This window comes from Anser cygnoides, chromosome 9 (assembly GCF_040182565.1).
Source record: "Anser cygnoides isolate HZ-2024a breed goose chromosome 9, Taihu_goose_T2T_genome, whole genome shotgun sequence".
Classification (NCBI taxonomy): Eukaryota; Metazoa; Chordata; class Aves; order Anseriformes; family Anatidae; genus Anser; species Anser cygnoides.
The window spans coordinates 2,923,897-2,949,562 of NC_089881.1; the positions used below are offsets into that span (position 1 = coordinate 2,923,897).

Consider the following 25,666-nt stretch of genomic DNA (forward strand, 5'->3'; position numbering starts at 1 on the left):
GCTTTTTCTCTTTTACAGTCCCTCAAAATCCTGAGCAGTATTGACAAACCACACAAGCACAGGGTCTGACTGCATGATCAGCTGTCTGTGTCTACGCTACACCCTGTTAACCACAAGCAGTGTTAGAGCTAAATATATCTGCAATGCAGAAACGGTAGGTGCTGTGCTATACAGTTCTGATGAATTATAAAATATTCTTCTAGCCTCAGATATAATAAAAAAAAAGAAAAATTGGTGCTGATCTCCTTCAGGCACGGTATCTGTCAGATTTACAAAACATAAAAGCTACCCTAAGTATACTGACCTAGATAGCACTAAGAAGACTTAAGCAGCATACAAGCATACTCACTGTCAAAGCAAGGAAAACGAAACAATGATTGTCTAACCAAACTGAAAGCAACAGCTCAGTACCACAGTATGAATTCCAAAATGCTACATACAGTATATGCACATCTCATGGTATTGGGAGATGCAAAGCTCCTTTGTTGTTTTTTTTTTTTTTCCTTCTCAGAGGCTTTTCTTAGCTACGGTTGCACAATGACATTCTGACATCATGGAGGTCAATGCAGCTACTAAAGTGTTCTCGTCTTTTTTTTTTTTCTTAAAAAAAAAAAAAGATTTTGAAATATTAAACCATAGCTGAAATAATAATAATAAAATCTGCATCATCTACTTAACATCTTTCTTTTACCTTCTGAGATTAATGCCACATGCACATTGTTCTGCTGAATATGTTAAATTGGTATCACCCTCTGCAGAGATTACACGAGTGTAATTGTGGGAATTAGATTTTTGCAGATAAGTAGAAGTGTTAAAAAGGGCTTATTTTTTGGAAAATTTCAAAATACAATGAAACATTTCAAGTATATAATGAAAAAAATATGCAGAGAAAAAAATAAAAACTGCTTTTTGGATTTTTTTAAATGCCTAATAAACAAAACTTTTTTTATTTTCCTTGTCACTATGTCTCCAAAGGGAGAATGAAAGTACCATGCCACAATTTACTATGACCTGAATTATTTTCCCAGAAGGCTAAACCATCATTTGAGGTAAAACAAACTGTAAGACCCGTCTATAGAGCAAAGTGCCCCACCCCCACGTCCAGTGACTTCTCATAGCTTCCTTCTCTCTACCCCAAATACCCCAAGCAAATATGCAACACTGACCAGAACTGCAAACATTAAAGTTAGCTCTGAAAATATTTCACAAAAAAAGGTTTATTTAGGCAAATGTTGTTTGCTGTATGTATAAGTGAATATAAATGCTTTCTGACCAGCTGCTGAAATAGACAGATACTTGTGAGGCCAGATTTCATACAGAGAGGCACAATCTTTCATCAGACCTGCCAATACAGCTGAGAAAAAGCAAGTTGCCAAATTTTCAGGCACATATTCTCATATTCTTCCTTATGAATCTGTGTGCCCTATGATTTTTTTTTCCTAAAAAAATGCCTGTTTTTTTAATAGTGAAAACTACTGTTAAGTATTGGATTAAATAAGAAAACAGCACAGCAACAACAAAAGATTGTTGTGATACGTACATATTGGATTTGAATTAGCTTCTTATAAAAATAGACAATCTTGTTTGTTTCCTCTTCTTTCTTTTTTTAATGATTAATATAGATATATACTCGGATATTTTTCTTTGGGAAATTATTTGGCATTTTATTCTCTCTCATTTTACCGTCTGGGAAGGAGATGATCCTAACAGTCAGTGCTTTAAAATATTCAGAATCTCCTTCCATAAATAGCACATCTGTCACACAGAAAGGGAACCCAGCCAGCAGAAAGGGAGACCAGACCAACAAAAACAACTGCTATTCCTATACATGATTACAAAATAAGTTAGGATTTAAGTAATCGTTTATTTGGATTTTTTGGTTGGAGCTTTTTAAATTAAGAGCTGTCTGTCAGCTGAGCATGCCAGTGTATGTTGGCTTAAAATTAAAAAGATTGTTAAGTAAGGAAACATTTTGAGCTTTTTTAAATGTTCATCTCTTAGTCAAATAAGACTATTGGGCCTGTCACCCTGTTTAAAACCATGGCAGAGCTCCTGTAAATTTCAGGAAGTGAAGTTTTGGGTCTTATTTAGCAGTCTGTTAGGTTTACGAATATTTCATTACAATTTGGGAACTAAGTGGTAGGTTTGCTTAAAGATAATGGTTTTCAGCAAAAGACAGATTAGAGCAGCATCTCAATAAATATATCTGTTCCTTCATTCTAGGGGTCAGTGTTCTTATTCTCCCAGAAAAGTACTTTTCTGCTAAGGATACAACAAGTCATTTTGTGTTGTGTGATTTAGGGAATAGCAAAAGCCTGCCAGCAGCGAACACAGCAGAGGAATCTCACAGTTAACAGGGGAGTGACCTTGTCCAAATCTTTATGCATACCTCTTATTTCAATGGGCCATTTTCAGTGCTCCAGGCTTATAATTCTCCAGGCTTATATCTGCAAGAATTTTACTTCAGATTCTACATAATTTTAGTTCAGAAATCAGATTCTAGGCCCTTCGTCACTTCATAAATAAATCCCCAAAAAATTGCTTACAGATTGCACACAGTAGGCCTGATGTTCAAGGTAGAGATATATTCTCAAGGTAGAGATATATTCTCAAGGTAGAGATACATTTCTCAGGTAGAAGCTTGGATTTAAGCTCCAGCCTTATTTGTGCCAAAACTGTTACAGTCCCAAGACTAGGCACTGGCTTTCCTGATTCTTGACTTCAGAATTCCCTGCCTTTGCTGGGTTAGGAATATGTCAGCTCATGCCATGAGGTTGTGTCAGTTCTTTATTCAATCAGCTTAAAGTGAGGCTATTTCAAGTATCCTCACTGGATCCCACACAGGCTGTTTGCGCTGTGAACGTTTTCCACTTTAAAGCTTCCTACTTGTAAACATGCTTCCTCTTCCTCTATTTATCACCACTCTAGAGCAACAACATTTAATCTACCCTTGCACGATAGTTTATCTAAATTGGTGAGGAATGAAGAGTCCCAATGTCACTTTGTATTGCAACCTCCACTTTGTGGTATACAGTTTCTCAGAGGAAGGGTCCTAACCCTCTGTATAGATCATTCGGGTAGCAGGAGCAAAAGTCTATGAACAGTACTGATTTTTGTCTGAAAGTATTTTCACACTGTGTTATCTTAAGAAGGAAATACGTGAGTGCAGTCTGGTAGATTGGGAACTATGCCAAGGACCAACCTTAGAGAGATAAGGTTGGAAGAAGACTAGCAGGAGAAAAAAAAAATATCCATTCAGTTTTATATGGATCGTCTCACTTCTGTTTTTATTCAACATGGACCCGTGCTGGACCAAAAGAATAAATTGTCCCTCTAGCTATAGAGGACACCCTGGATGTGAGAGTTATGCTCAATATATAAATGAATGAATAGACCTATGTACAGGTGGGTTCATTCCCATTTCAGTACTTAGTGTTTTTTTTAATTTAAACTGTTTGTCAAATAAATGAGCAATGCAAAACAAAGGATAGAATCAATACCAGTCTCAAGAAACTGTAGTCAACTGCTCTGTGATACCATCCCTGCAAAGCAGTGACAAGGGGACATGAAGCACAGCTGGGAATGCAGGGTGGGGGTTTTCAAAAGTGCATACCAGTACTGTCTACAGTCTTTCAACAAACCTGCTCTTGGAATAACTCTTTCAGCCTCTTAATTTAGCTGCATTAATTACATTTGTCTCTTCATTCCACTAATGTTACTGAAAAAAAAAAAAAGAAAAGAAAGAAAAAAAAACCTCTATTGATGAATAGTAAATTTGAAGTTCAGATTATGGAACCTGAAATCTGCCTTTCTAGAGCCACAGGCAAGCAATTTGTGTAAGCATGTAGCAAAATTTGCCCCAAGACTAAATACAGATTAAATCATTTGTGTGCTGACAGTTTTCCCAGACTTTACCACAGTTCCTTCTGTGTCTTTATAGGGCTGGACAAATTCTTCCCTTATTTGCTTGGACAAAAAGCAGTTGTTTGCAGATATTCCAATACATGCTTTAAAGACTTCAATTTTTGATTGTCATACACACATAAACAGGCCATGAAAAATAATGCTTAAGTGATCTGGGCAGAAGAGAATTGAAACTCCTGGTATCCCTGTTTAGATGGTGATGCTTTTCAGCACTGCTGAATTAAATGAGGAGCAGCATAGGAATGCAATTGGTTTTTTAAAAAAAAATAATACTGAGATTCTACAAAAATAGCAGATATCTGAGTACTATATTCTGATATACTGCATTGTATCAATGTGTTCTGAATCTGTATGAATTAGGAAAAAGTGTGGACTTACCTAAACTGAAGAATCACAGACAAGTCACATATTAAGATATATGGAGGTGCTGTCTATGCTTTTTTGTGAAGCACTTCTAACAGCCACTTACAGTCTAGTACTCTATAAACTATAGAATAATCTTTAAGGATTAAAACACCTGGGATTCACTGTAAACAAGTAATAAAAGGCATTTCTTTAAAACCTAAATCTATCTGAAGAATCTGAAATGATGACTTTACAGGTTGTATTTTTGTATTCTCTGTGTAACATGACACTCAAAATGGTTAGCAATAACAAGTGGCTTTGTCTTACTTTTTATCTGAATAGAGCTTTAATTACCTCTGTTGATGAGCATGGTGTCTCCCTCTAATTATACCTCCTAAGACCCTGTTTGCTTTCTGAACTGCTGCCAGACACTATGCCAAAGGTTTCAAATTTCTGACTTGTATCACTCCTGACTAATTTACCTGATTAATGAACTTAGATATTGAAGATTTTTTTTTACTCTGTCCATATCATTTTTTTCTCTGTATTAAATGGTGCAAATCACCTGACAACCCTACTTAGACTTTTCCTGTGCTTCTCTTGTGTTGATGCACACAATGGGTGCTCACATCACCTATTTCTTCTCTTCTGATTTTAAGGGGAAAACTTTTCTTTTAGAGAGCAGCAAAAGCAAAGATTCAATAGGAAAGAGGCTCTTTTTCCCCTGTCACACAAAATTCTGGATAGAGATGCAAACATTTTAGCTAAGTCATTCTTAATGTGTACTAGACAGTAGGCAAGAATGACAATAATAATTAGGTTGAAAAAAAAAGAAGTTTCTCAGAACAGTCAACATGGAATCTATTCTTTGCAAAAGAAAGTCTGGCCATTTTACATCTTAGAAGAAAATTTCCTTTTATAAATTCCTGAATAAAGTTACTTCCAAAACACATGATTTTAAGCAAGATCAGTTTTGTGGACATGGTTGCTTGCAATGACAATTGATTCTTTGTTCCTCCCTAAAGTTTGAACGGGGACTATTCAGGTGTTTTGGAGAACAGAGAGGATGATAGTAGCACACATTTATCATTGTTATAAACATTAAGAAATTAATTTTGAACAATACAAGTGCCAGAACACATAGGGGTAGGATGCTGAAGTATGTCAGCAGAAAAAATAATGTTTTGGAAGTTACAAGAAAACTGTTTTGCATTCGATAAAATCAAATGTCACATAATAGAACAGAGAAATCTCACATCCCATTGTGTCACAGCTCCAAGCAGTAACAACATACGTAGCAACAACTACAACAAAAAAAATCCATTTCAAGCTTACTTCCTCAGGCTCACCTATTGATTATGCTGCAAAGTAAGGGCTGCTCACTGTGGCCAGTATATCTGCTCCATCTATTTCTCCAAACCAGTCCACCTCTAAAGCTTACGCCTCCTTTTTTCATCTGGTCCTGACAAATTAGAGGGGATTTCTTATATCAGTCTTCCAATTATTAACCTAGTAATGTAACCAAAACCCAAGAGCATTAATAATGAATTCCAGGCTACTGATCTTTTCCTGCCATGGTATAGCTTGAGATTTGCCTACTACCACTCTCTTGTACTGCTATCACTGCTACGGTTAAGGCCTATTTATAGTCCCAGCTAGAGAGGTAACTCATCTTAAGAAAGATGTTCTACAAATTGCAGATCTCTGAAGTCTAAACTAGTTCAGCTTGAACTGAGGTCAAGTTGTATTCCAAGGAATTCCAATGAAATTCTAGGACTAAAGCTAGCGAGCAATGATAGTGCTTTTTTAGAGTGCAGTTGTATAAAAGGCTCTATTAACAATAATAATACACTTTTACAGCATGTTTTATCCAACAGTCTCAGAGATCATTACAGACATTAATTGAGCCTAACTATAGCCTGCAATAAATTAGCATTAATATGCTAATTTTATGGATGGAAAGAGAAAAAGACAGAGAGGTTAACTGATTCACTCAGGAACAGAACCCAGAACCATGTGCACAAGTGGATAATCCCAACCAGGAAGATTTGTCAGACAAACGGAAATGGGATGTCAGATACAAACATTATAAAAGGCTTCCCAAACCATATTTTGTCATTTATACACACCAGAAATTATTGGTTATGCTGATTTACTCAGGTGTAAATCTAGGAAGTGGAGAATGTTTTAAGTAATGGCCACTAGAACTGAATCAATCATTTGTATTATTCACGCTATTTATGACTTCAAAGAAAAGGACAGGATGACTGCATTCAGTTTTCTTTAAAACATCAAGCTGGATATAGAAAAAAGGACACAACAATTAAAATAATAAAAACATGTCTCTTCAAGAACCATTCCGATCTCCTTCATCAAATCCAAGCTCTTGAAGAAAGCATTTAATAGCTGTTTGGGCTTCCTTTCCTTACTGAATATCCTGGAAAATGGTTAATTTGGCACTCATTCATCTTAATCTATCTTAATCTGATTTAGTATAGCTCGAGATGTACCAAGCATCAGAGACTATTCCAGACAAAAATAATCCTTAATCTTTCTTCTGCCCTTGATACCATTCATCACTTCCTCTGTACACTGGCAGTCCATTTGATGAGCCTGCTTGGCTCTGCTACCTCTTAGACTGCCCTTTCACCGATTCCAAATGTGTTCATGGTAGTTGATAAATTCTGGAAACTTCAGAAGTTTCTAAAATACTCCAATCTTTATACAAATATATCTTACTAGTGCTAAAGGAAATTATTTTTAATTAAGTTCTTAACAGATTCCTCAACATTAATGGTAGAAGAAAGCAAATATTCTTATGAATATCCAACAACAAGTAATGAGTAATTTATGAAATGCATTTTTTCCCTAAAACATACTGAATAAATTCTTTGTCATTACCATTTCCTGTCTTCATAGATCTTCTTAAAGACTTCTTACTTGCTTATGTTGAAGATACATTTTATTTGCTTGTCAGTTCTGGCTTTTTCAGTTCTGATAAAAAATTTACCTCTTCCTCATTTAGTAAAAAAATACATTTGCATATGAGCTGAATAGCAGAGTCACAAAGCAGATCCAGAGCATTCAGCTGCAATGCAAGCTTCTTCAGCATGCCTAAATCCAGATCTAGAGAGAACACATGAATGATCAAGAGCATGCAGCTCAGTCTCCATTTCTGATTAATCACTATCTTCCCTGATGCAAATATGGTCAATGGCAAGAGTTTTTCCTTGAAGATTTCATTTAATGGGTCAAAGATTTCAGAGGTTTTTATTTCCTAACTGTTCCTGGTTCAGATACATGCCCAGTCATGACATTACTTTAATTATGACAGAAAAGATATATTAAAAAAAAAAAAAGTAGAAATATTAGGTAATTAAGGCAAAAAACAGTACTAAATGGGCTCACTGCCACACAACTCAGTTGGCAGATTCGAGCACAAAACACTTGGATTTTGACCCCTTCCTCATTGAATATGAATTGAAAGTCAACTCTGTATGCCCAGCACCATTGGGCCTAGATGAATATGCTTGCTGCTTTGCTCACTTATGTAAGAAAGGCCTAAACAACTACATTGCCAGTTGCAGGATGTATCTGCGGTAGGGCCTTCATCCCAGAGCTAGTTTGGATAGCACCAGAACAGAAGACACACCACGATTGTTTTCAGCCTTGGCCAATCACAAGTCCCCAGGATTCCAAACAGACCTGGTGTGTACACAGTAAAATCCCTGACCTCAGTGATCTTTCAGCCAGACTTCCACAAGCACTTCAGGGTGAAGTTACATTAACCACTCTTCTGCCCCGAGTACATCCATGCTTTGTTGTCTTCAAGAACCGACATTATTGCTCCGGTTCATCATCTTGCTGCACAAACACTTGTGGTAGCACAAGGAAGAAGGGTGTGAACACACATCTGTAGTTGAGGAAGAAGCAGGACCACTTCCCTTGGAAGTGGCTCCTGTAAGAACATCTTTGTTGTTACTGCCACCTCTTAACACAGTCTTGTGATTTCTTGAGGCTGATGGGAGCCAGTCAGAGACCACACTACTACCAGTACCTGATCCTTATCAGGGATTACCGAGGGCTGGCTGCTCCCAGAGGGACAAGGAGATAATAGCACGGCAAGCAGAGTAGAAGCTTCACCAGATATCATCACACCTAAACAAGGGAGCAGGGCAAGCCAGCGGTGGTAGCAGCCAGGGTCAACCCAGATCGCAGGGCAAGTTCATAACAATGATGCAGGACTAAGACAAGGCTGAGAAGTCACTGTGTAGATCAGGATCAGACACAACCCTGTAGTTACCAGGCAAGTCCACAGTGTCAGAGCAGAGCTGAGACCAAGCAGGAAAGCCAGTCCAGAGGTCAGGATAAGGCCCAGCGAGGATCAGACATAACCTTGTGATCACCCAACAGGACCATAGTGACAGGACAGGACCAAGGTCAGGCTGCAAAGTCAGTTCACAGGTCTGAGATCACAACATTCCTCATTGACCCAAGTCAACAGACTCCACAGCCAGACACAAACATGGCTGCTAGAGAAATTGGTACACCTAAACTTAAACAGAGCCCCAGGGCCCAGGAACAAGGGTGTAGGATGAGGCTCCAGCTGAGGCCACTAAAGGCCTATTAGTGCTCTCAAGGTCTTGACAGTCCTACTGCTTCCCCCTTTCCCATGGCCTGATCCTCCCAGCCTCTTTGTGCTATGCCTTAGTGTTTGTGATGCTGCCTATTGAGTCTGACTAGCTCACCAGTTCAAACAAAAACTGATTTTCTTTGTTATTTCTGGATATATCCCACCACACTGCTATATGGAAGAGCTTGGCTTGGAGCTGAGAATCAATGGATGGTGGCAGATGTGGTGGCAGTGTGGTCTAAGCAGGGCCAATGCTACTTGTGAAACTACACCCCACATTTTCTGGAGTGGTTTGAGTACAGATTTTCATACTGCAATTACCTCCTAGCTTCAGAGCAGATATATTACAAGTGTCGTTGCTCACAGATGTCTGTATAGATATGATTCTGTAAGTTAAATTAATTTTCATAGTTATATAGCTCTGCTAGATGATCCACAGGCACAGCTGTGGGTGTACTTGCATTTGCTTAATAGTGATAGAGAACATTCAGTGTCTCAAAGAACATATTCTGGAGAAGAAACGTTAAAATAAAGGAGAACCAGACACAAGGAAGACAAAGAAAGGGAAAAGGAAACTTTTTTTTTTTTTTAAACCAGAACTCGCTTTTTCTTTCTACACCCTGTGTAATAACCCAGCAATGGAATGCAAATTAGCATTCATGTTTTTTTTAAACAATAGCCTTTGTGTTTCAAACCACACTGTCAAAGTAAAACAATCCAAGTAAAACATGTTCACAAAATCTTTTGCCAGCAATATACTAACCAGTTTTGTTAGAAGCTTCTAACACTGAGAGTAAATCTGTTTTGGAAAGTAATCGTGCAAGTTCAACTCTTCTTAACTGAGCTTAAAATGCATTTTCTTTCAGAAGCTAAATTTCAGTCTGCTAATTCACAGCAAATTCAGTGAGATCCATATGGCCTTACTATGAGTTTAACTGAAGCTCTAGGCCTAGAAAGCTGGGTGGAACAACTACAAGTAAGGATGTAACTTGATTTCCAGGGTCTCTGTTGTTAATGAAAAAGGCACGAAAAGAACACGGCTTCACCATCAGAGACCACACAACTCACTGCGCATGTGAAAACAGAAAACAAGATGTATCACCAAAAACTATTACCATTTGATCTGAAGACATTCAGAGAGAATACTCGTGATATACATGATACCAGCTTTACTTCACAGTAGGAACACTAAAAGTTAAAATATGTATTTAGAGCATGTTTTCTCCTGAAAATACCAAAAATTTGGAAAATTAATCCCATGATTATAGTTATTGCTGGTAGATGTCAGCTCCTATAGAAGAGACTAGATGTACTGCTCTATTAAACTGCTATCTAGTCTGTAGCCTATTTAAACCCAAGGACTGTTTCCAATCAGCATTTGTAGAATCTTCCAGCTTATCTTTACATGTGTACACTGGCTGAGAGAGCTTCTTGGAACTTATGCTGAAAAGCTTGCAGGACTGTGGAACATTTATAGTAAAGGCAAGCTTAAAGATACACCCCAAGGTGTTTCTACCCACTCTCTCTGAAATGATAACCCATCAATTGTCATCATCATTCTGAAACCCTCAGTATAATTTGTCAGAAGACATCCTCTCCATTAACAAAATATAACTATACAATAACCAGCAATAACAATCATAGTCCACCAAAAGGAAAGGATAAGAACAAGAACAATCAGTCTATATGTCTCTTTTTCTATATGGCATATAGTTTTCAGCTATTTCAAGCCTGTTGTTACTCACTGTAGGAAAGCAGGATGGCTGCTTCTGTTCTTTGAGCTTCTCTGCTGCTATAAAATGGAGCACTGTCTGGACAAATGCAGAGGAGGAACAGCGAGAAAACAGCTAAAGCATAAAAACACAACAAAGCAAAAGTAGCAGTTTCAGAACTCACATATGGAATATGGGGAAAAAGTCAGAAATTAGTTACATCCCTCATTAGGTTTTGCCTACTGGCAAAAATTCTCATTGGCGTTACCACTTACTTTCATTAGGAGGAGCTCTATTGGAAAAAAAAGGATTAGATACTTCTGGAATGTTTAGCATCTTGTTAAATATAACTTGCTGAGCATATTTGTTTGAAAATGTCTGAGTTTACATTAGTTTGTGGTCACCTTACTAATGATTAACCTATGCAAAAATCAGACATAACCTAAAGGTTTATCAAATTAAATTGAATTTAACTGTAATCTCTTCCTTTAAAAGATATTAAAATTACTACATTAATCACAGCCACCATAAATCTTCTCTAGTGACTGAACCTAGGACCATCTGCTCCTACAGTTATAACCCCAAAGAAGTAAAGAGGCATAGAAAGGGAAAATTGAGAACTGCTTCCTGGAGTCTGGGATGTGAGACTCCTTGCCAAGGCAGCAAATGCTTGTGAACAAGACAGTCAGAAGAGAGAGTCCCTCAATCACTCTACTCTTATTGCCAAAATTCTGTAGAGATGACAGTTTCCACCACTATTAAAGTTTCAAATTGCGGTTTTTCTAAATCTGGTGCTGTATTTTCAGTGATGGTAAACTGCAAAGATTCAGCAGTTAAGTGATACTCAGAATGGACTGCTACATACTGTGCCACTCCAGTCTTCAGACAGCACTTTTTCTCCATCTATAGGCTTGGAGTTTCACCACCTCCCTATAGCAGAACCCTTTTCACCTTCTCTACTCCCCTGTCTCAACATTGTGCATAAGAGAATGAAATAAGCACCAGGATTTCGATTTATGTATGCTGAAAAAAAAATATTTATTATTATTATTATTTTCTAGTATTTTTTTGAAATTATTTTTAACCCCTATGGCTAATATGGGCCTGTGGTATCACTATATAGGTTGTTTTCATGTTTTTACATAGCACTTCAGAGATGCTGAAGCATGTGTAGCTCTGGATGACATGTTTAGTAGGTGTTACGCTTCAGAATTCATGTGTCGTTTCTTTGACATCTTGTGATGTTTTCCTCGCTAAACTCTAAACAAGCACTAATGAAAGTGCAGACCTCCAGTAGTCTGCAAGGCTCCCCAGCATGGCTCAGCACATGGCCTGGTGGGTGGCTGTGCAGGGGCACTAGCCAGCAGCGCTGGGCTGGCAGCCCTTACCGGGTGCCTGCCAGGATCAGGCAGCACTAGCCTCAGCATGTGCACAAACCTCAGGCCTTTGTTTTCCAAGTCATTACTTGGCTACCATTCTCTCTGTTTATGATATACTATTAGGCAGTAAACCTTTTTTTTCTCGGTGTACCTAAAACTCAGGGCTTGTTCCAAATGGTAAAGTGGAGCTTATTATCAGCTGGCTTTAATTTTCAGTTCCCATGCAAATCGTGCCGTACTTACAATACTAAGTTAGTATAAACGCCAAACCAAAACCAGCTTATCTTCTGCCTGATCACGGAAGAAATTGACAAGTGGTTGGGCTCATACTTCCTCATTTTTTTTCATACTTTAAGTTTCAGTGGAGGATTTCATTGGTTCACCTAACTCACTGCTAAATGAGCAGTTTTCACCTTCTCTTTTTCAGCTGCTTGTTAGACCTGCAAATACAAGATCACATACACATGGCCAATGTTTTCAAATTTAAATATCACAAGTTAAACATATAAGTATGTAGCGAATCATACAGTAACTCAGCAGCTACTGAAATTTTGTCCTGAATGCAGTGTATTTTTTTTTCCTCATCACAGAATTATGGGATAGGATTGTGGAATGCTATGATTAGAAAGAATATTAGCTTTTATTTGGAAAAAAAAAAAGTTTATTTTCACATAATTTTTATTTTTCACAGGTGTATATAAAAGCTAAAAATAAGCGTATCCTAAAAGGTTAAACATTAAAGGCAAGTAAGCCACAGATTTGATTTCCTTTAGTTTTATAATTATTTAAAATCTGGTAGTTCATTTTCTGATGTATGTACTCATAATGGGGTCTCTTGGGGTAGCGATGCTGGAAAAAAAAATCCATTAAAAAAATTTCTATGCCTTAGGTAACCTCTCTAAAAATAAAAGTCCAACTCTAAAAGGTGACTGCTAGACTTTTCAGGGGATATAGCAGACGTGGGGAAGCAAGAGCTAAAAAATATGTATGCCCTTCCTCAAAGTACAGCCATGTTTAGAGGTCCTATAAGAACAATGTGTCAGCTTTGTAAGATCAAGAGTTCCTTGCTTGATAAAATTTGTATGATAGTGGGAGTGGGAGTGAGGCAAAATTTATAAAGCAAGATTTATAAAGCAAGAAAGGTCTATCCAAGATACTCCACACATACTCCTCAGTACACTGAGATATGGAAGAAACTCACTTTTGTGAGGAAGACAGCTTTACAACTGTCAAACACATTTCAGATGCAAGAAAGAGGACTTCTTCCATCATTTTATCCTCACAGGTTGCTGCAGTGTGATGTGTACCAAAGCAGTCAACACAAACATTATAGACAACATAGTTGCTGTTCTTGTTGTGGAGGAGAGACTCTACATTGCACAGGGATTAATAAGATTATAAAGATAAATATGAAGAAGCGAATGAGAAAATAGCTATGTTAAGTGCTCCATAGGAGTTCATTTGAAGTACATTTACGAACATAACAGAGTCGTGGATATAGCATATGCTTGCATAATCCAGCCATCACAAGCAGAGATGCAGTGACAAACATGTAAGTTTGTGCTTTCAGCCAGAGGATCTCTAGACTACAAAAGTGTTTGTAACGTGTTAGCACATGCCAAAACAAAGCTGTCATAATTACCCATGCTTACTTGTGCAGGCTAGCATACACTATACTCTATTAGCTATGTAGTCTTACCTTTTGTGATTGTGAAGATACTGTTCTGTAAGGTGGTTAAGCTCCCTTAAATTCCAGCCAGTGCCATAAGAACACTTTGTGCAAGACCATTCAAGACTTCCTTGTTTGTTTCACAGTGCTGGCATGATGGTGTTTTCTGAACTACAGAAGAGCTAGAGTTTTACATCTAGAGTTAGAGTTTTACATTTGGGATCAGTCACCTAACTCAGTAAACTGAATAGATGCTGTGTCATTATTGTTTATGATGTGGTCAGTAAATGAATTAAGTCTTTGCCTACTGGTTTGCAGTTCTTTGTTTTGCAGACCATAAACCACAGAACTAAAGCACCGAGAGAATAACAAAACAAAAATGCTGATAAATTTAAATAGTATTATGAGGGTGTCTTCCAACAGCTGTTGTTATCAAACACAGAAGAAGATTCAAACTCATTTGCAGTCCATGAATAATGATAGTTTTTGTGGCCTTTTTATTTGAGCTATTTAAATGGCCAGCATGTTTTCCTTCTCTGCAGAAGAGGCACTAGATAATTACAATGATGATTGTAAGAACTACAATTAAAACAATTCCAGCTGTTCTGACAAAATTTCCAAGCACAGTTGGGAAAGGGGGTTCTTTTCTGAATATATCTTCAGGTATTTCTTTTATTCCTTCTCTTAGTAGCAGGCAAATAGCTTTAAGGTTTTTTATAATCCAGCCACAAGTGATGACTTAGTGTTTCACTGAGTGCATCAGTGGTAAATATTGCAAAGGACAGCACACACAGCAAGACACTGGTTAAGTGCCATCGAAGTCAAAGTTCTCCCACTTGTTCCTTGTATGCCAAAGATTATCTAGATTAAAAATTGTGGAGTTCTCACATCAAGTGCTTCTACTGTGTAGTAGACAGTGCCAGTCACAGAGGTGGGAACAACAGAGGAGTTGAAGGCACACATGAAATTACTGAATTTCTTTCATCATTGGAGAGTGTTTTCAAACTATTTTTGGTATTAGCAACCTAACTGAAGCAATAAACATGAAATCAACTGTATAAAGGGGTGTGTTTACTACATTTTCTTTATGCAGTAATACAGACTATTTCCCTTCTGGTGAATTACTGAACACGTTTGTGATCTTTAAAGCCAGCTCCCAGGTCCTATAAAAGAAAACAAACCATAGATATCATACTTTGCACAGCGAGCTTGATGCTGTTTCCCTCCCACCAACCACAGGCACAGTTAGCAGCTACTCACAATAAGAGATCTTTGGCTGCAAACATTTATTAGCTGAGTTTACTGTAACCTTTATGTTTGCTGTATTGTTTTTCATGGTTGGAAAAATATCAGACAAGAACCTGTAAAGCATATTTCTAACAGTCTCCTTTTGGTGGCTATTTAGCAAAAAGATGAATTTAAGAGAGTATGGAAGTGAAAAGCATCCTCACCATAAAAACCATTTTTCATAGTTAGCTGGTAGCTAGTTCTTTAATGATATTTAGAGGGCCAAACAAGGAACAGACAAATAAAGAGAATAAGCTACTCTCTAAACCTTCTTTATGGTCCCTCAGTAGGCAGAGGAGTAGTTGTTGTGGTTTAATGCCAGTAGGCAGCTAAGCCCCACACTCCCTCCCTCCAGTGGGATGGGGAAGAGAACTGAAAGGGTAAAAGTGAGAAAACTTGGGGACTGAGATAAAGACAGTTCAATAGATAAAGCAAAAGCTGCAAGCATAAGCAAAGCAAAGTAAGGAATTCATTCCCTACTTCCCATTGGCAGGCGGATGTTTAGCCATTGCCAGGAAAAGAGGCCTTCATTGTGGGTAATGGTTAGTGGGAAGACAAACTCCGTATCTCCCTCCAACTGTGCCTCCCCTTCCCCGCTTTTTTTCCCAGCTTTTATTGCTGAGCACAACATATAGTATAGAATATCCTTTCGGTCATTCGGGGTCAGCAGTCCTGGCTGTCTCCCCTCCCAAATTCTTGTGCACCCAGCCTGCTCGCTGGCAGGGAAGCATGAGAAACAGAAAAGACCTTGATGCTCTATAAGCACTGCTCAGCAATAACTAGAACACTCCTTTGTTGTCTTGGTCACAAATCCAAAACTTAGCACCATAAAAGCTACTATGAGGAAAATTAAGTCTATCCCAGCCAAAACCAGCAGTGCAGTGTAATAAGCTTGCAATACAATAGCCCAAATAGCTAAAGTATTTTGGCCTCCAAAACCATGACCCAAGTGTCTTTCACCAGTACTACATTTACTAGAAAAATAGGGTATATTCATGAAAGGACTTATCTAGCACCCAGTATGACATAATCTGCTCTGAATGTTTGCTTTAAAATATCTATACAGATGGTAGTTGTGAACGACATTTAAGATTTTCTTTTTTTAGTCAGAAGTATATGATTTTTCATTAGATCAGTTGATTTTCAGGCATTTTCAATGGATGCTCCCTGTATTTACACATGACTGAGACGACTGAATTTAATGCCTAAGAACAATGACAAAACAACAAAAAAAGATATTTCAGAGGCATCACTGCAAATGATCTGAGGAATCTCAGCTTCTCCCATGTGATCATCAGTTAAGAAAGAACTTAGGTACAGAAACACTAGTTTAAGCATTCCCAAAGCAGTTAGGTAACTTGAGAGCCTGTTTCCAAAAGTCATTTAATAACTGATGCATGCTTTCATTTTGCTCATAGCTTCTTGCTGCTGAGTTGTTAGCCATAGGATTACCACAAGCAAACATGTTTCCTGGCTAACACAGTTGCTTCTGAGAACAGTGGCCTAATTTTTATTACATGTAAAGCCAGACTGTGGTTGTTTGTAAGATAACAGTAAACCATAAACAGGTACGAGGTATAATTTCTGACTTGATGAAACCGTGTAGCTAGATTTTACATATTTTGTCGGTAGTCAGCTTCTTCAAGAATACTTGTGTGCGAAGACAGTATGTGGATGGGGCATAGTCAGCATCTTACTGAGTCTGCATGGTGCAAGAAGGTGACATATCTCTAGAGATACATGTGATCTTGATCAACATGAGACAGCGAAAACATGCTTTAAAATGTTCCACACATGCTGCAAAAAGTTTGGGGTAAAACACACAGTGTAGGAAGTTTGCTTTGATGACTATATCAGGGGCAGATATTCCAAGCGTTTTCCACATCAAAGGAAACACTATTTTTTTTTCTTTTACTTAAGCAAAAGGGAAAGCAGTGACCAGTGACTACAGCTTCTCTCACAGGAGACAGTCACCTATTCTTACAATCTCTTTACACTAATACATTAATTCAGAGTAGTTATGGCTTCTAGCCTTCAACCTACTCCACACAGACCAACTTCAATTTTCTCTAGGGCTCTGTGCAGTCATATGGCGTCAGTTCAGCAATGTCAGTACTGGCGTCTGGAGATACTTTTAAAATGCACTGCTTTGTCACAGATCAGCCTTCTGGTTTCCTGGCATAATCTGTTTAGTAAGGGTATCACTTAGCTACTTCTGCTATGTGTATATATATATATATGTACGTATACAGTAGGCATTCTATCTTCCATTTATTTTATGCAGGAATGAAAGCATGCACTAAATATGCAGAAAAGTGCTATTGCTTATTAGAATAAGCAGAATAAACATAGTAAAATTAAACCGCTGTCTCCTGTGGTTGTCAGGGGCCCTAGAAAGTCAATTTTTATATGCATAAATAGCTATATATATGCTTTGCTTAGTCATTCGTTTATCAGTTGGTCATTTCCTCTGTACGGGCAAAAGGAAATGGTAGCTTAAGTGTCTTATCTGCAGTTTAGATCTGTGTGCTGATTTAGATCAGTATGCAGACATATTGTAAATTACAATTTATCAATTTGCACAACTCTTGCAATGGAGCCATGGGGACTGTTCGTGCAAGTCTCTTCCTCCAACATGTTCAAGCACAGCTTCATGCCCATTGTGGGCAGCAGTTGGACAGTCTGCAATAATTATAGTTGGCATTTAATGGGAACCTCACTTCTGTGCTTAGATGTAAGACGGCTGTTAGGAGATAGTCTACAAAACCAGAAGGCTCTTTAAGAGGGAATCATTCCCAGGGATCCAGGGGTGCTGGTCAAGGGAAAGCTCAACGTGAATCAGCAGTATGCCCAGGCAGCCAAGACGGCAAACCTCATTCTGGGGTGCATTAAACACAGCACAGCTGGCTGGTCTAAAGGGGTGATTCTTTCACTATATTTAGCATTAGTGCAGCCTAACCTTGAGTATCGTGTGCAGTTCTGGGCTCCACGATATAAAAAAAGATGATAAGGCATTTGAAAGTGTCTAGAGGAGGGCAACAAATTTGGCAATAGGGCTGGGAGGCATGTCTTATGAGGAGCGACTGAGGGCACTTGGGTGGTCTAGTCTGGAGAAAAGGAGGCTGAGAGGAGACCTGGTTGCTGTCTGCTCACCTGAGCGCGTGAAATGGAGAGGGAGGTGCTGGTCTCTTCTTCCTGGTAGGCAGTGATAGAACATGAGGGAATGGCAACAGCTGTGCCAGAGGAGGTTCAGACTTGACATTTGGAAAAAATTCTTAAGTCTGAGGGTGGTCAAACACTGGAACAGGCTTCCTGGCAAGGTGGTTGAGGCCTGTCATTATTCAAGAGGCATTTGGATAACGTCCTCAATAATATGCTTTAACTTTTGGTTAGCCCTGAAGTGGTCAGGCAGTTGGATTCGATGATCTTTGTAGGTGCCTTCCAACTGAACTATTCAAATTCTAATTCACTGTGTCTTACCACAGTGAATCTTTTGTGACCGACCCAAATCGATCCAATAGAGACCCTCAGCAGTATCATATTGCAGCAGAACTTTCACAGGCTACATTTCCCTATACTACCTCTTCGCTTAGAAATTCATAACATATTTTCACCTATCATATATATGTTACACTTTGCAAAAGTGTTTTTTATTGTCGTTTTTTAAATGCAAGAAAAATTGATGGTCTGGGATGGCAGAGCCTTTGTTTTAGTAAGATTTTCAATGGAAACTTAAGAGTTTAGGCATTGAAATGGAAGCAAGACTATGTCTTCATCTGTCATAAATAAATCAATCTCTTTTGCTCTTATTTAGATTGGACTAGCTTTGCACTAGTGTCACTACATTAGCTTAACAGTAATTAAGTGTGGGTTAGAAATACTGAAACAAAGCCCCACCGGTTTTACTTGTCAGACTGAAGAAAACAGGATTTCTGAGATGCCAAAGTTTTAAGCCACCTTTGAGCTGTCTTCTTGTGGTTGACTATTCACCTCACAACATAAGCAAGAGCAGTATTGGGATCATCCTAGCAGACACCAGGAGATAGATCACCCTAATTTGGTAGATTCTCTAACATTTAATGAGCTCAACCACAACAATTCCAGTACATCTTGTAGTGTCTACTTTGCATATCACTCAATGCCACCCCGATGTTTTTTTGTTTTTTTTTTGAAGTCCTAGGCAATTTTTCTAGTAAAATTTCTGTTTTTCTGGGAAATTTTCTGTAGCCCTCTGCCATAAGGGAAGTATTTTCCTGATCTACAAAGCTAGCGCTGTATCCTGTATGTTCTATGGAATCAGTATGTACACCTGGTATAGAATAAAAGTCTTCACCTTGCAGATTTTCCAATTTTACAACACCTTAAACATGTTAAGACTGAATTTGATAGGAACTGAAACCTGTTCCTGAATGATTAGTGTTTATATAGAAAGTGAAAGCTTCAGTTTAAAAGCATCACAGATTTCATTTGGAGTATTTAATCTAACAATCTAAAGAAGTAAAGCTCTTCAATTTTTTGACACATATATGCGTATGCATACATACATGCATATGTAAATATATATGCATATGTAAATATATATATATGTATATGTGTATATATATGTAGATACAAATACAAATTCAAATACAAATACAGGCATACTTCATGGTAAAGTAATGGCCTCTCTTCCACTGATGCAAAAGGGGTTACTGCTAGTTGCAATGGGACAGGACTGGGTTGAGATAGATTTTCGGGAATTCGGGCTGAATGCTTTCTAGCTTTATGACCCAAGTTTATTTGGGCTCATGAGAAAGAATGTTCCTAACTATAGGTAAAATTTAAGAAGATAGGACACATTCAAAAGTAGCTTGGTTTTGAACTAATAATCTATGCCAAAAATTAGGAATATCATTTGGAGAAGTTTCACAATAAAAAAAAGATTATAGGAACAAAGTGAATTTAAATTATGAGAATGAAAAACTAAAGTGATTCAGTAGTAGGAAAATTTGATAAGTTTTAACATACTAAGCCAATATTTAAAGACATATGCCATCAAATCTTGGGGAGCAAACTTATTCAAGAATTTAAATAGTAATTTTCAAATACATCCTGCACAGTTAAAACATAAAAATATTTTTTTCCATAAATAGTTTTTCTTACTGTCAAGAAGAATAATGTGGTGTATTCCTACACTTTTCCTATACTTTTCAGGTATAGGCTAATGGCTATTTTTATCCTGTCAGTGCCACACAAACTGTAGTCTTTAATTCATCCCTTTATTTTTAAGAGTTTTATGTAGAGAATACATAGGCTTTTATTTGGAAAACATGAATTAAACAAACAAAGAGATAATATCTATTACAACAATACACTCATTCTGATCAACACCTGATAATTACAGAAGTATGACATAATTTGATTGAACATTCAGAAAAGTTAACCTACCTTGTATTTTGTCTCTGTTGAAACTTCTGTTTCAGCTTCTGTGTTGTTAAAATACTGCTCATGGTAAAAGAAGAAGCAAAAGAAATTAAAGAGAAGCTAAAAAAAAGAAGTTACTTTGAAATACAAAATGTCTAGGATATCTTTACATATTTAGAATGTGAGTCTTTCTCTAGGCCTTCACAATGTTTTTATGCCACCACAAATTAAACCAAAATGATAATAGCAAGAAACAGACGCAACTATTGTAATAAATATGATAATTTCACAACTATCATAGGGGTACTGAGCTGTCTGAAATGTTATAGAAACATTAAAAGTAACAAAAGTCATATGCTCTTACTTAAAATGTAATTCTCTTAATTAATTAGTTGTGTTAAAGACTATGTTAATATGCACTGCTAATAGCCAATGGCATAGTATATACAATTGAGCTGCTCTGATACTCTTTCACTGAAAAGGGAGCACATACACCCATTGTCCAATTTTTTAATATTATTTGGGGAAAAACTCTATCACTCTATCAATATTCTTTGTGTTCACAATATGTTTTCTAGGATTCCTGTCTGGAAATTTTATAAAAATCTTTCTTCTACCCAAGTACAGTACAAAAATGAGAGCTGTCAGTATTTTTCTTATGGCATGAAACTATTTAATTGCATATAGTTCACCTCACCTGTCCCTACCTTAACCAACTCAAAAACAAATCTTCAAGACTGTGTCGAAATTTTCTCAGAAATGTATAAAAATAATTTAGAACTAAGTCCTCTTTAATAACACAATATTAAGTATTATGAGAAGGAATAGAGGAAAGAATACCCAGTGGGAAGTAGCTTGAGCAATTCTTACAAGGTCATGGCATTATATAGACATAATGTATAGATAAGAGAGATGAAAGATGTGGTTGAGCATGCACAAATCCTGACATCAGCATTATCCATTCTTACTGCTTATTAGTCAGCTCTTTGTATCATATTTCAGATTGGATCTTTGCTTTTTTGTGAAGTCCTATAGCTTTCCATTTTTTTCCAGGGAGGTTCAAGCAAGCACTTCCTAAATGCTGTAGAAATAAATACATATAAATAAAAATATCATTGAAATATTAACTCACCTTTAATGAAAAAATCCTTCCTGGGATTTCTCTTCATCATTTTCCAGAATCTCAAATGCATACAGTGAATTTTGACTGTGGAAGCAAAACATAAGTGGCCTGGGAAATGTAAGTGAAACAACCACGAAACATTTGTACTTTTTAGATAAATTTTAGGTTGAAGCCTTAGAATGACAACAGCCATCCACCCCCAAGTAGACATCTGTGGAAGTCCTGAAAAGTTAGCTGAAGCCTGCCTTGCTTTGTTCATGTTCACGACCATCTGCAACCTTGCACCCTGTGTAGAAGATTGCATCCAGCAAACAGGGGTATCTGGACCAGAACATTTTGTGTAGGGCACAAGGGCACTGGGCAAAACTTGTCTACCATCTTCTCTGTCTTGCCCTTGAAAGCTCCTCCTTTGCTCTAGCCACCACAGCTTTGCAGACAGAATTTCCTTTTGCCGGTTCCTCATCCTCAGCATACCTTGTGGCTGTCTATGTGCACAGCATAAGCTGAATCTGACTTACTTTGTTGCAACACAATGCATTTTGCTGAGATTTCTCAGGCAGGGCTTGTGACCTGAAAAGGGCTGCAACATACTTTCAGAAAGACACCAGAGCTCTTGTCAGCTTTTGCCTTTTTTTTGGTATAATTATATGGAACTAGAGTAATACAATTATTTTGATTGATGGAACAGGGTTTCAGTTCTAAACACATCTAAGAAACCGGTTTATTGCTATTTCTGAGAAAAGAAAAAAGAAAAAGAAAAAGAAAAAGAAAAAGAAAAAGAAAAAGAAAAAAGAAAAAGAAAAAGAAAAGAAAAGAAAAGAAAAGAAAAGAAAAGAAAAGAAAAGAAAAGAAAAGAAAAGAAAAGAAAAGAAAAGAAAAGAAAAGAAAAGAAAGAAAAAAGAGAGAAGAGAAGAGAAGAGAAGAGAAGAGAAGAGAAGAGAAGAGAAGAGAAGAGAAGAGAAGAGAAGAAAAGAAAAGAAAAGAAAAGAAAAGAAAAGAAAAGAAAAGAAAAGAAAAGAAAAGAAAAGAAAAGAAAAGAAAAGAAAAGAAAAGAAAAGAAAAGAAAAGAAAAGAAAAGAAAAGAAAAGAAAAGAAAAGAAAAGAAAAGAAAAGAAAAGAAAAGAAAAGAAAAGAAAAGAAAAAAGAAAAGAAAAGAACAGCTATGCAATGTGCTGCTAATTACCAGCCTGAGTTGGGTTTGCAGTTGTTAGCGTTCCACCTATCAATATCAAAAGGTAAGGGCAGAGACCACGGGGGTCCCATCAAGTTCTTGCTAAACAGATGATCATCAGGATACTGTTATTTCAGGATACTTGCTATTTCACCTCTATGGGTGGCATTGAGCAAGGACTGCAAAACCAGTGAGAACTGCAATAACATGAAGCCTTCTTTCAGCTGAGATCCTACAAGTAGCTGCTACAGACATTAAAATTAGCAATGAGAAGCAGCAACATGCATGTTAGATGGGCACATGCAGAGGCAGTGAGCAGCAGGCCTTCTCATAGCAGAGTGCATTTGGGGTGTAATTGAGGTTTGCTAGGTGCTGCAAACTCAGGAAGTGCAATTTGCACCTCCTTGTGCCAGAAACTGAATGAGTCAGATCCTTAAAGCTTCAATTTTAGCTTTCCTTCTGCCTCCTCATTGTTCTGACTAATGCGATGTTATCATAGCCAGCAAACTATGGTAAAAAACGGCCGCACACACCACATAGCCTCTAGGTTACAGCACAGCCAGACTTACACTGGTGTCAGAGCTCACCGACTGCAGTGGAGAAGCTGCAGGCCACTCCAGCTAACTGTAAGTTATTAACGGCACTAAAAAACACATAAATCAAGATACAGTGAACAATATGAACATACTATACTACTATCAAAGCATCAGACTCATTAGCATCTCAATTTTTAGGTGTCAAATTTGAAACATCTTGAAGAGGCCAGAAGTTCAGAAGGAGCTAAGCAGATAGACATAAGGCTTCTAGAATATTAAAAAGCTAATAATCTCCCAAACAATGGACTTAAAATATCTAGCAACTTGAAGGCAGACCTAGCTCTCTAAACATATAAAAAAACAAGCAAATAAAAATATCCAGAAAAATATTCTACATTATTTGGGCCCCAAATGTGTGCACTGCAGAACAAGTGTCACATGTGTTAACGCGTTATAGACTGTATAATATGCAATAATGAAACCTTTGTCTTTCATGAAAATCCATACAGACTTACTGGCTATTTTCATAGTGTATATATTTGCAGAATCCAGGCTTCTTTCCAATTTATCCCATTATTTACTATAAACAAAGTATTTCATAAAATATCTTCTGTCAATGGGTAGGAGATTTTTTTTTTTGTTTCTGTTTATCAGTGAACTTTAATAAGTGGTGAATGAAACCAAGGGTGAAATTAGTTAAAACGATTTAATGTTTGAAAGATTTAGTAACAGTTTGCTTTCATTGTGCTCTCCCACAGAAAGCAAGACTTGGCAATCAGCTGATGACTCTTCTCCCTACTGATCTTGTGTAAGTTGAAACCTTGGTCTGACAAAGGATATTGTAAGAACAGTTATCTAAAACTGCCTGGAGCTCTCTGGCAGAATCAGGCCAAGGGGCTTGATTCTAACTCTGCAAATGGTAGTAAAGCTTTGCAGTTGGCTATTGACAGAGTAGGATTAGATCTGGTTCTGTAAAGCTGCTGAAACTACAGAAAACGAAGACCTCATTATTTATTAGTTTTACTTCTTAGGTCACAACATGTTTTTCTCAAAAAGTAAGGATAAGGTCAATGATGGGACCCTGAAGCTTTCCCACCTCCTCAGGAGAACTGCAGGGAGCAAGAACAGGGCCATTTAACTTAGACACAGAGGTCAGCTGTACACTTTCCACAGGTCAGACATATACTCTCTATACCGTATTCTGTACTCTCAGAATAGCGCAGCCGACAGTGAGGGACCTTCTGTTCTAACAGCTGTCAGGTGTATTTCACTAAATATTGAAACCATGGAGAGTTTTCTGAGCCTGATGTGAAACACCAGAGAATCTGAGGTTTGCTACAAGCAATTTGTAACCTCCTTAGAGGCCCAGGATTATCAGCCTTACTCCCCTATCAAGCTCTACCCACTTTTTGGGTCAAAGAGTCATCAAAATAGGGTCAAAGGACTAGCTCATTATTTCCAGTCTTCTCAGCAGTCTGTTCTGAGTGTGGCCGTTGGCTTCTCTGTGACGTAAATGGCATTGTTTGTGAAACAATATAATGTTTATAATTTGTAAAGCACTACGAATTGTGCATGCAGAAGATATTCAATAAGCATTAACAGCTGTTATTTAGTGCAACAACCTTTTACAAAATTCCGAGGGTATAGACTATTTGTTGAACAATAAAATCACAGTTTCTACGGTGGCCTTACTTAAACCACATATGAAAACATCAATAATTTGTCCAGAGATCAATTAATACAGAAATTAAAATTTAATATTTAATCTGCTACTTCTGAAGGAGCAACACTTGCAGAGGGATCGTGGTAAAAAGAAACCGTAAACAGCAGGGGCTCTTTACCACACGATTCACCGAGCACGTCCACAAACCACGACAGCGGCCGGGGCTGGCCGGGCCCCTGCGGCACAGGGCAGGCCCGCAGCCGGGCGCCTCCCCGGCCCCCCGGCCCCGCCCGGCGCTGCGGAACAGCCCCCCCCGGTGAGGCACCCGCCTGGCGAGGGCCCCTGCAAACCGCCCGCCCGGCCTGCGCCGCGAAATGGCCGCGGCCCCGGCGTTTTTGTGGCTGCTGGGATCTGGCCCCCTCCCCGGGAGGAGAGCTGTGCCCTCACCGCGGCTGGGAGGGGAGAAGGAGCAACCCGAGGTGCAGAAGGCCTCTCTGGTTTTGTGGACGCTAAAATGTGAATGGTAGAATGTCCTGAGTTGGAAGGGACCCACACGGATCACCGAGTCCAACTGCAGGACCACCCAAAAATCAGACCATATGTGGTGGCCGTTCATTCCAGGAAACCTCATTAATACTAATTTTAGCTTCTCGTTAAACCTCTGTTAAGAAATACATTGAAAATAAAAACTGACGGAACTGTCAGGTCAGTAATGAAATGAGCTGAATAAATCACACGCCTTTTCAAAGAAAATCTCAGGAAGAGGGTCTGCAATGCTTAAGCCTGAAAAGAAAGACAGTGCACCTGAGAAAATAAAAGGC

General features: G+C 38.0%; 1 protein-coding gene and 1 long non-coding RNA gene across 10 annotated transcripts in view; one reads left to right on the forward strand and one right to left on the reverse strand.

Annotated features, from left to right (window-relative positions):
• Positions 1–25,666, forward strand: part of SLC16A14 (solute carrier family 16 member 14) — a 75,326-nt gene that overhangs the window by 25,948 nt on the left and 23,712 nt on the right. For 7 of the 8 annotated variants that reach the window (XM_067002191.1, XM_067002196.1, XM_067002197.1 and 4 more), the window contains 2 exons: positions 19–154; positions 23,941–23,990. The gene's annotated coding sequence lies outside the window, so the exon portion shown is untranslated. The remainder of the gene's footprint in view (positions 1–18; positions 155–23,940; positions 23,991–25,666) is intronic. The other variant, XM_067002190.1, reaches the window with a different exon arrangement.
• On the reverse strand, positions 8,290–24,356 carry LOC106036208 (uncharacterized). Of its 2 annotated transcripts, XR_010833490.1 has the most exons (6): positions 23,216–24,356; positions 21,485–21,559; positions 20,377–20,430; positions 13,693–14,825; positions 12,237–12,433; positions 8,290–10,749 (listed from the first exon to the last, which is right to left on the reverse strand). It is a non-coding gene; the product is annotated as an uncharacterized lncRNA (long non-coding RNA). The 2 variants fall into 2 exon arrangements; XR_010833489.1 differs by lacking the exon at positions 23,216–24,356 and having other exon boundaries at positions 21,485–21,869.